General features: G+C 46.0%; 1 long non-coding RNA gene across 1 annotated transcript in view; it reads right to left on the bottom strand.

Annotated features, from left to right (window-relative positions):
- Window positions 1-435: 435 nt before the first annotated feature.
- LOC131490112 (uncharacterized) overlaps window positions 436-9,820 on the bottom strand; it is a 43,863-nt gene continuing 34,478 nt past the window's right edge. Inside the window, exons 2-3 of the long non-coding RNA XR_009250950.1 lie at window positions 1,895-2,080; window positions 436-1,773 (exon numbers count right to left, since the gene is read on the bottom strand). This is a non-coding gene — a long non-coding RNA (uncharacterized LOC131490112). The remainder of the gene's footprint in view (window positions 1,774-1,894; window positions 2,081-9,820) is intronic.

Genomic DNA, 9,820 nt, shown 5'->3' with positions numbered 1-9,820 from the left:
GATGGTGAAGAGTTCTGCTGTATAAAGAGAGAGCAGGGTTATCTTGCTAGGAGTCTGGTTTAATAGCTACCAAGAGTAGTGAAAGGCAGGACCGCAGCGAGCCTCTGACATTGGCTTCTTTGACTTCATTTCCATCATGGCCCTGGGAGGGGAGGAGAAGGGATAATCCAGGGCACAATGTGGGCATCTGTGGGATAGGTGCAGGGCTATGACCAAAGCAGCAGGACACAGAAAACTGAGAGAAGGTGCCAGGAGGGAAGGAAGAGAGAAGGTGGAGGACAGGGCAGAGTTTAACCCACTCGTAACCGGCTCCCACCTTTTAATTCCCATTGAATAGGCCTGATTCTGTTTTGATAGAAAACATGCCCAGCGCATGGTTCAGAAGGCTATAGAATTGAGAGCTATTAAATACTAAAAAGACAAGGTGAGAAACAATTTGCAAAATCTCCTCTTTTTATAGACTGCAGCGATTGAGAAAAATTGAGTAAATTCCCCAGCTGCCTCAACTGCAGTCTGTTTCAAGATTCCATCAATTTTTTTACGGTACAATCAATATTTATGAATCCCCAAAGAAATGTCGCAAAGAGAAACCCGGCGCAACGTTTTCTCAGTGGTTTGCAGAGATGTAACAGGGGGGCCTAAATAACTTTTAAAATAATCTCAATGACAATCAAAGCCTCTTCCATAGCCAATATGGTTTAATGTCGGTGTTTATATTAGCACTGTTCTGCCCAGGGTGGGGGCAGGGAAGGGAATGCGCTTTGGTTAATCTGTCCAAAGGATGACACTTACCGTAAGATGATACTTAAAAATTCAAAGGAAGTGCTATATTAAAAAGTCCCTGGATTTTTTTTTTAATGCATTAAAATATCCTCCATTGGTTAAGCAATGGATTTTTTCAGTCAGCTGGAAAAAAAGATTTCTGGGGGAAAAAAAAAACAGACAAACAAATCCACATTGCTTTAATGGCTACTTTAGGTTTAATATCTAAACTTATTTAAATAACTCTGAGCCCTCCTGCTGAGAAATATTGAAAGTAATGGATTCCTTTGTGCGTAATCTCCCATTTAAATGTAGAGTTTAATTTCCCTTTCGGCTAAACCTGTGTGAAACTAGTCTTGAAATGTCCCTCTAAAAAAAAGAAAGCCCCATATAGAATATTTAGGGGGTTCCTTTATTTTATTTAAAATTGGTTTTGGGCATTAAAACTAAATAGTCAGCCCACAGTGAGCCCACAGACCCCCTAAGTTTATACCTGGAGCCCAAGCCGGGTGCTGGGGACTTGCTGGTACCCATGGGCCCAGATTGAACACCTTGACCTTGTGTAGATCAAGCACCACCTGTGACCTGGCAGACCTCGCCCTCAGTCCTCAACATTGTCCCCATTCTTCCCATAATGATAACACTGGAAATCCTACCATTGGAGCTTCCGCTCTGTGGCTTATGGTTTTGATTTCTGTTCCGTGCAAACTGCCTCAGGCAGGGTCATACATCTCGTGTGGATGAGGGCCATTTGGGGTACATGATATGCATAGAGTCCTATAATGTCACAATGGGAACTGAGACCTAGAAATTGATCGTGCTGCCCTTTTATTTGGCAGAGGCCCAGAGAGGGCTCAGTCAGTGTCAGAGGTGGGACCCGAGTCCAGGTGTCTTGGTTCCCAGGCCAAGGTGCTTTCTCCGCCAGGCGTATGTTCCACACCAGCAGACTCTGTGCCTGGCTCTTGCACACCCGGGTGTTAATTCATGTGCTTTTCCATCCTCGCTGCATACCTGAGAATTTCGACAGCACGTATGAATGACTATGCCTAAAACTGCGGGTATAGGTCAAAGCACAGTATATTTTTTGTAACTATTCCAGACCGGACAGGCATGAGAACACGAGGGTTATTACCAAAGGGTTCCTTTAGCTGTCTTCTCTGAGTTGCGCAGATAAAACTCAGGTTACAAAGATGCAACTTATAGGTGGCTCTTTCCACGACACCGCACTGCAGAAAACCAGCCATACCTGGGCGGGCTTGTCTCATGATAAGCTTCCACGCTGGCCGGGATAATTCATACGCAGTGGTACGGTTCCCAGCTGAGAGTGAGCACAAGGTAATGATGTCAGTAGATCAAAGACAGGACCTGGAGCAGATATTTGGGGGGATTTGATTCTGAAATCAAGATCTGGTTCTGAAATCAAGATCCGTTTCACAGACTTGTTGTGAAAACACGAGGGGCAAGCATGAGCCACGGGCTAATGTGGTCTGCTGATAGAAAGCTGTAGGCCCATTCTATCTCTCAGCCTCTAACACCACCTGTAGAACGGCCTCATGTGCCAAATGGCTTGGCCCTATAATGCGAAGGACGCCGTGAACTCCATGCTCTAACGCTTTTATCCCCAGCAGCCTAAGTCGAGGGTCATAGTGTCTAGTCGTTTCTACAAACAAAAACATTGAAGACTTCAGTTCAAATGCAGAGTAAGTACCCAGGGGAAACACTGCTGTTGTTAGCCATTAACACTTTAGCTAGAGTCAATTCTTCTGTCACCCAACAGGGCCTTGAAGACTGCAGAAAGTTACACTAGAAGAGGAGAGAGAGCCATAGGACGGATGTCAGCTGCCATCTAGGGAAGGGAGGGCCAGTCAATAGGCGATCCGTAAATCTTGACTACATCTAAAGAAAAACATGGATTTTACTGATGCCACTGACCAGCTTACCTTTGGTTTTTAATTGCTTGCAGTGCGATGAGGTTAAGTTAGCTTGTGTCTTACGTAATTTTAACACCCAAACTCCTCTCTTTCATCTTCTATCTTTCCAGTCTGCTGGCCACAGAGCCTAGAGTCGTCACCGAGAACCCAAAACATGCAGAGGACGCTCAGGGTGAGGGTGAGTGGCTCATGATCCTTGTCATTCTGGCCCAGAGTTAGAATCCCTGCTGGTGGTATTACTTGCCAATATACGGGGCCTGTGTTCACGCTGTTGGAATGTCTCTTAATTAAGAATCTTTTTTTGGTCTTATGCATACATTAATCAAGGTAATTATTGTAGCATTATTATTATTACATTGTACTTATAGAGCACTTACCTCCAAGGTGCTCAAAGTAGTTTATAGATTTTTTTTTTTTTAATCTAATGAACTCTAGTAGCCTCTAGGCAAGATGGAGAGCCGAGCAGGGATTGTTAGAGCCACATTGTAGTTGGAGAAAATGGGTCAGGCCAGAAGTGGGGGCGGCTGTGAGTTGCTGCAAAATAACTCACTCAGATTTGCTTCTATGCTTCCAGCCATGTTCTCTGATGCCCGGGGCAAGTTGGGGGCCAAGAAGAGGGCTGCCTTTGGGACACCATAGGAAATGTTCCTTCTCCATCTACAGAAGCCCACATAGCACCTTTAGGGCCCAGAAAGCCCCTCCAGGAGGGTTTGGACTTAAAAAACAGACCAGAAAGATCTGTTTCGCCTCCCTTTCTTCCTCTCTTTCTACTTGCCTTGAAGTCTGACCGAGTCCCCGAGCCAGCTGCTGCCTGGCGGAGCTGGAAGCGAAGGGTGTCAGAGAGAGGAGGACACTTCCCAGCACTTGTCGCCAGCTCCCCTCAATTTACTCCAACCGCGATGCAAATTGTCACGATTTCATGCATCTCCTCTGATGCTCTAGGTTCCCTGAGAGAGCACGGGGACGGCACGGAGCAGGCACCACCGTGGTCCAGGGCAAATCCCATTGCTGACCGAGATGGGGAGGGGACTTTCCAGCCCTCTGTAGCAGCAGGAGGCAGCAGCACCATGTAAGAGCCTTGAGCTCGAAGTTCCTGCACTTAGTACTGAAATAACTGGAACAACAGTAGGGTTGAGATGACAATCGTATACGCCTATATCCAGGCACAGATGGGTAGACTTTCTCCTCTCACGCGACTGCTGGGGGATGCTGGGCTGTTGACATCCACATTGTCGTAACTCAGCAGACTCTAGTGGTCGCTCGGCAGCCTGTAAGTAAATTGCGGTGCTTGCGGGGGAAACAGGTGTTAACGGACAGTGAGCAAAGAAAATCCAGTGATGTGTTCCGCAGCTCTGGGGTCTCTGCCTCAAGAAGACCCTCATCCATGACATTAAGCAGGCCCGATCCATAGCAACCCGTGTGTTCCCTCAACACAGAAAACCTCTCCCTTCCCCTCTCCCTCTCTGCCTAGCTTAGTCCAGCTGGTCCTTTACGGTGACGCAGCTCTGACATCACTCATTAATTTCACAGTTATTTCTTGCAGTAGTTCCTATAGGAATAGTAAATTATCCTGGAAGTTAGAAAGTTGTAACTTTCCGGGCCTGGAAAAAAAACATTACAGCAGGGGAAAGTGGCTAGGGCACTCTGGTAACGGAGGCGAAATTTTAATAGTGAAGGCCTTTGAGCAAAGACTTAAAGGAGATGGGGGAGGAAGCCACGCATATTGGTGGGAGAATATTCCAAGGAAAAGGAACAGGAAGAGCAAGGCACCAAGACCGGAGGATGGTTGACTCCCTCAAGGAAAAACAAGAAGCAGTTACTCTCCAAAAAGCAAAAGATAACACGTGTTGGCAAGGACGTGAAGAAATCGGGAAGCTTGTGCACCGTTGATGGGGGTGCACAAGGGTGCAGCGGCCGCGGAAAACAGTTTGGATGTTCCTCAAAAAGTCAAGCATAGAATTACCGTATGAGCCAACAATTCCACGCCCAGGTATATACCCGCACGAATTGAAAACGGGGACTTCAACAGATACCGGCATGCCGACGTTTATGGCGGCATCATTCGTTCCAAAAGGTGGAAACAATCCAAGCACCCGTCAATAGACAAGTGAACGAACAAACTGTGGTGTGTCCATACCATGGAGTATTATTCAGCTGACCACCATAAGGACTTGGGCTTGGACTCTGGCATGGAAGTCATAATGGGGGAGAGGGTGGAGTCGAGGAGTGACATGATCTGACTTTAATAGGCTTGTACGTCAAGGGCTAATGAAAGAGGCACAAGGACGGAAGTAGAGACCGATGAAAAGGAGGTGACTGCAATATTCTTTTTTTTTTTTTTTTTAATTTTTTTTTCAACGTTTTTTATTTATTTTTGGGACAGAGAGAGACATAGCATGAACGGGGGAAGGGCAGAGAGAGAGGGAGACACAGAATCGGAAACAGGCTCCAGGCTCCGAGCCATCAGCCCAGAGCCTGACGCGGGGCTCGAACTCACGGACCGCGAGATCGTGACCTGGCTGAAGTCGGACGCTTAACCGACTGCGCCACCCAGGCGCCCCGGCAACTGCAATATTCTAAGCAAGGGATGGCAATGGCTTGGGGGTGGCAGTGGAGGTGGGAAGAAGAGCTCGTGTTCTCGAAGTAATTTTCAGGCAAAGATAAACATAATCACTGATGAATGTGGGGTACGAAAGAAAGAGAAGAATGAAGAAAAAAATCGAAAGGTTTTTGACCCGAGCCACTGGGAGGGAGGTGTCAGTTACCAAAAATGGCAGGCTGGGGGATTAGGAGATCAGTGGGACAATGGGATGTTTGAAATGCTTATTAAACATCCAAGTGGAGGTGTCTGGCAGGCCGTTGAATACGTGAATCTTGAACTGGGAGCAGTTCCGACTAGAGTTACAATTGTTCTTCAGCATACACTTGAGACTAGAGGGGACCACCGAAGGAGTAGGAGGAGACAGAGAAGGAGAGCTCTGGGAACTGAGCCCTGAAGGATCCAATTCCAAGCTGAGAAGCGGCAGCCAGTCCAGCAGGAGGACAAACAGGAGTGTAGGGTGCTCTGGAAGCCAAGAGAAGTGTTTTGGCAGAAAGAGTGATCGACTGTGTTCCATGCTGCCGAGCGTTTAAATAAACTGGGACCGAGTATGGGCTATTAGATCTGGAATAGGATGACAAGAACCATCTCAGTGGAGAAGAGGAGGTGAAAGCTTAAATAGGGCAAGTTCAGGACACCTGGGTGGCTCAGGGGACTGAGCATCTGACTTGGACTCAGTTCATGATCTCGCGGTTCGTGAGTTCGAGCCCCACATCGGGCTCATTCTTGTCAGCTTGTCAGCGCAGAGCCTGCTTCAGATCCTCTGTCTGCCTCTCTCTGTCCCTCCCCCACTTGCGCTCTCCCCAAAAATAAGTGTCAACGACAAAATAATAAAATAAATGGGGCAAGTTCAAGTGAGAAAGGAAGGAGAAATTGGAGGCAGAAGTAAAGAGAAGACTTCTGAAGAGTTTTGCTAAAGAAGAACAAAGGATGGAGTATAGATGGAGGGGAAGCGGATGAGGAGGAGGCTAAGAAGGCTGCCTTTCCCGCTCCTGTCCTTCGTCCAAGTCACCAAGTCTTACAGCAATGTGTCCAAACACACGACATCTCGCAGCAAATGTTTGCTAAACCGAACTAAGTATAGATTTGACAGATAGTCACGTTGATGTACAGAGAAGTGAACATTGGTGGAAAAATAGAAACAGGGAAACACAAATCAAAACCACACTGAGATACCACCTCACGCCAGTCAGAGTGGCTAAAATGAACAAATCAGGTCTGGACCAAGGTCCAATGTCATCAAAGGCTCAATTCATTGGCCAAATTCAAGCCAATTGTCTTGAACTGAATTTGAATTCAAGTGGCAAATAGAGGGCTGCTGATTCTGCTTATTTCTTCACTTTCTGTCCCTTGTACTGAGATGTTTAAACCCTGGGCACTTGGCTCACAATTAATCCGCACCTCCTTTTCTGCCTGATAGTGAGAAGTGAAAAGCTGACCGTATCCTGCATAGAAAACTAAAAGCTAGGTGCGCCTGGGTGGCGCAGTCGGTTAAGCGTCCGACTTCAGCCAGGTCACGATCTCGCGGTCCGTGAGTTCGAGCCCCGCGTCGGGCTCTGGGCTGATGGCTCAGAGCCTGGAGCCTGTTTCCGATTCTGTGTCTCCCTCTCTCTCTGTCCCTCCCCCGTTCATGCTCTGTCTCTCTCTGTCCCAAAAATAAATAAACGTTGAAAAAAAAAAAAAAAACAACTAAAAGCTATAATTCTTAACTCTCCTCTTGGCCAAGTGACGCCTTGCCCTGGCCTCCAAATGTCACGTAAATATATCAAGTTGGACAACCTAACACTTAACTCTGTGCCAAGCGCTGTATTAAAGCCATTTGTATGTATTAACTCATTTCACCCTCTCGACACCTTTATGGAATGAGTTCTGTTACTGGCCCTGTTTTCCAGATGAGAAAATTCAAGCATACAGACATTAGATTACCACTTAATTAATTTGTAAGGATATGTAGATTATGAGGGTCCACCTGGCTCCAGCCAGATCTGAACCCCATCCTGACATTCTCTCGCTCTCCTCTGCAAGAGCATTAGGGTTTTAGGGAAAAGCACCAAAACTCGCTTTTACTCCCATCTAGTGTGCCAACGCTCTCTGTGTAAGGTCTCACTTAGCTGGAAGGAAAGAACCAGCTCTTGACTTCACCTTTGAAACTAGAACACGATTCTTTAAAAGATTAGATAACCATCACATGGGTGTCGCTAGACAAGTCATTAATGCCTAAGTCATAGGTCCCTCCCTCAGGAAATGAAGCCCCCCCTTTCCTGCCCCGTGTAGAGAATAACCATGGACAGTTTCAGACTGTGGGGCAGCAGGAAACAGCACGACCCAGGGCAGGGGAGGAAGGCTCAAGTCTGGCTCTGCCTCTAACTTCACAGATGACTAAGAAACATTCCCAAACCTCATGAACCCTCCAGTCCTTAGCTGGAAAAAAAAAAAAAAAAAAAAAGGAGATAGTTTTCTATACTCCACGTGGGCTACATAGTCCTCTAATAATTTCCTAGTTCTCCCATACTGGCACTCTCCATTTTCTGTGAAATGAAGAAAACAAAGGCTGGTTCGGTTCATTGGGATGCTTCCCCTTACGTTGTGTGTTACGGCTGCCATTGGCCATGGCGTCCCAGACTGTCTCCACCCTGGTCTCATCACTTCGTGCAGCTTGTAGTCTCCTCTAACGGGCAGAGGGCAATGAAGCCGTACCCACGTGTGCCCATGGAGGTACTCTGAACAAGGAACACACCTAGGGGGCCCAGATCATTTTTGAACAAGTAAGTTCGCTGAAGTCTCTTCCAATTTAGAAAACCTATAACTCTGGGAAAAGGCTGGCGTTTGTTGAGACCCAGGAAGGCATAAACAAATCTTTCAGTAAACCCAAAGTGCATTCAATAATCTCGACACTTCAAGAGAATACCATCACCCCCTGGTTTATACTGATTCAAAGCTCTGCAGGTCAAATTATGTCGCCTGGTGTAGCAGTGGTCCTGAGTCACCCTGACATTGAAGGAGGGTTCCCCTATTGGTGGTTCCATATTCACGGGCTGCCGCTTTCTTGATTCCACCAACACTATGGCTAAGGCCTTGACTTTGGGAGGATTGCAGTTCTGGGATGTTCTCACCTGGCTTCTCAGGAGGCTCTGATGTTCCCAACATGTACCTGTCCTCTAATCCCAAGATAGAAACTATATTACCCAGCCTTTATTCCTTCACATCCTTCACAGACGTATATGTTAATGTCTTGTTTCTTGCCTCCCTGGAAAGGTGCCACTCTACTGGGTTGTGCTCCCAGATGAGAACCAACACTGACAAATTATACCCAGCAAGATGAAAATCTTTCTAAAGCAGTTTAGGCTCTCCTGCCTTCTTTACTGAATAAGCTGAATGCAAATTAGGGTTTTTATTTAGTGGCACCTGGAAATACATTCAGAGAATGTAGAATGGCCCGTATGGGCTTTTCACAGAATGCCCAATAAATAATTACAGAATAGTAGGGCTAGAAGACTTTAGATTTTACCCAATATAGTGGCCAGTTTCTTCATTTTGGGCAGCTGTTTGGAACGTAAATGTTCTTTAAGTGTAGGAATAAGTAAATGAATTTGGGCTGAGCCATAACACACGAATTCCCCCCAAAACTAGGAGGGTACTTAGGGTTTGTCTCCTGCCTTTATAACCCTGAGTATATCTTTGAGTTTTTGGCCGCTTTCTGTCAGTGTCTTGTCTTTTCCCTCTTTGGGGGGCTTCACCTGTCATATTTTACTAGGGTCACTGCCTACCTCTGGGAGCAACTTCTCTTCTTAGTTCACTGATCCTAATATATTGATTATCCAGGAGCCAGATAACTGATCTTCGTTCACTGATGGAAAAATTAAGGGTTCCAGGGCTCTGAGATAGAGCTTAACAGCCTCTCCTATTGATAAAGGGCTTGAATTTCTATGCATCAGTAGGTGAAATTTACTTTGGCTGGGGCTTACCGTTTATTCCTTCATTAATCCACTATATATTTGGTTCCGAACATTTAGGACCACTTGGTAGTTGGATTTCCAGACACGTGAAATGTCCCTCCAGAAATAAAATAGATTATGGACTAGTCCATAAGAACCATTTCTATGTGATGTATCTAATGTGATATGAATGGATTTTAAGAGGCCCTCACCATACAAGGCCTTTGTCATATGGACAGCTCTAAAGTCCAAATGCAGAGAGGGAGAAAAAGATGATCATTTTGTCACCCTCAAATTGTATTTTATTAAATTTTTAATCCTTGGGATTTCTTTAATGCTAATTGCTTCTGACAAGTCCATTGAACCTGCCTGTGGGATTCTATTCACCCGGCACATCAAGGTGTTAATATTTCTTCATGTTGACACTTCTAATGAAGGTGCATGTGTGTTCTCCAGAAAAGAATTGCTAACAAGGCCTTGGTTTCTAGGGTTTTCTTCCCAGGGTCTTTCAATATAACCTACCAACAGCAAGTGGCAGCCAGGCCATTACTTAGAATCGGTTGTCCTCTACCTAAGTGCCTGCTGGCTCTTTG

The sequence above is a fragment of the Neofelis nebulosa genome, chromosome 11 (assembly GCF_028018385.1).
Source record: "Neofelis nebulosa isolate mNeoNeb1 chromosome 11, mNeoNeb1.pri, whole genome shotgun sequence".
NCBI classification, from domain to species: domain Eukaryota; kingdom Metazoa; phylum Chordata; class Mammalia; order Carnivora; family Felidae; genus Neofelis; species Neofelis nebulosa.
Note: the sequence above shows the minus strand (reverse complement) of the source record. Positions and strands in the feature narration are given on the sequence as shown.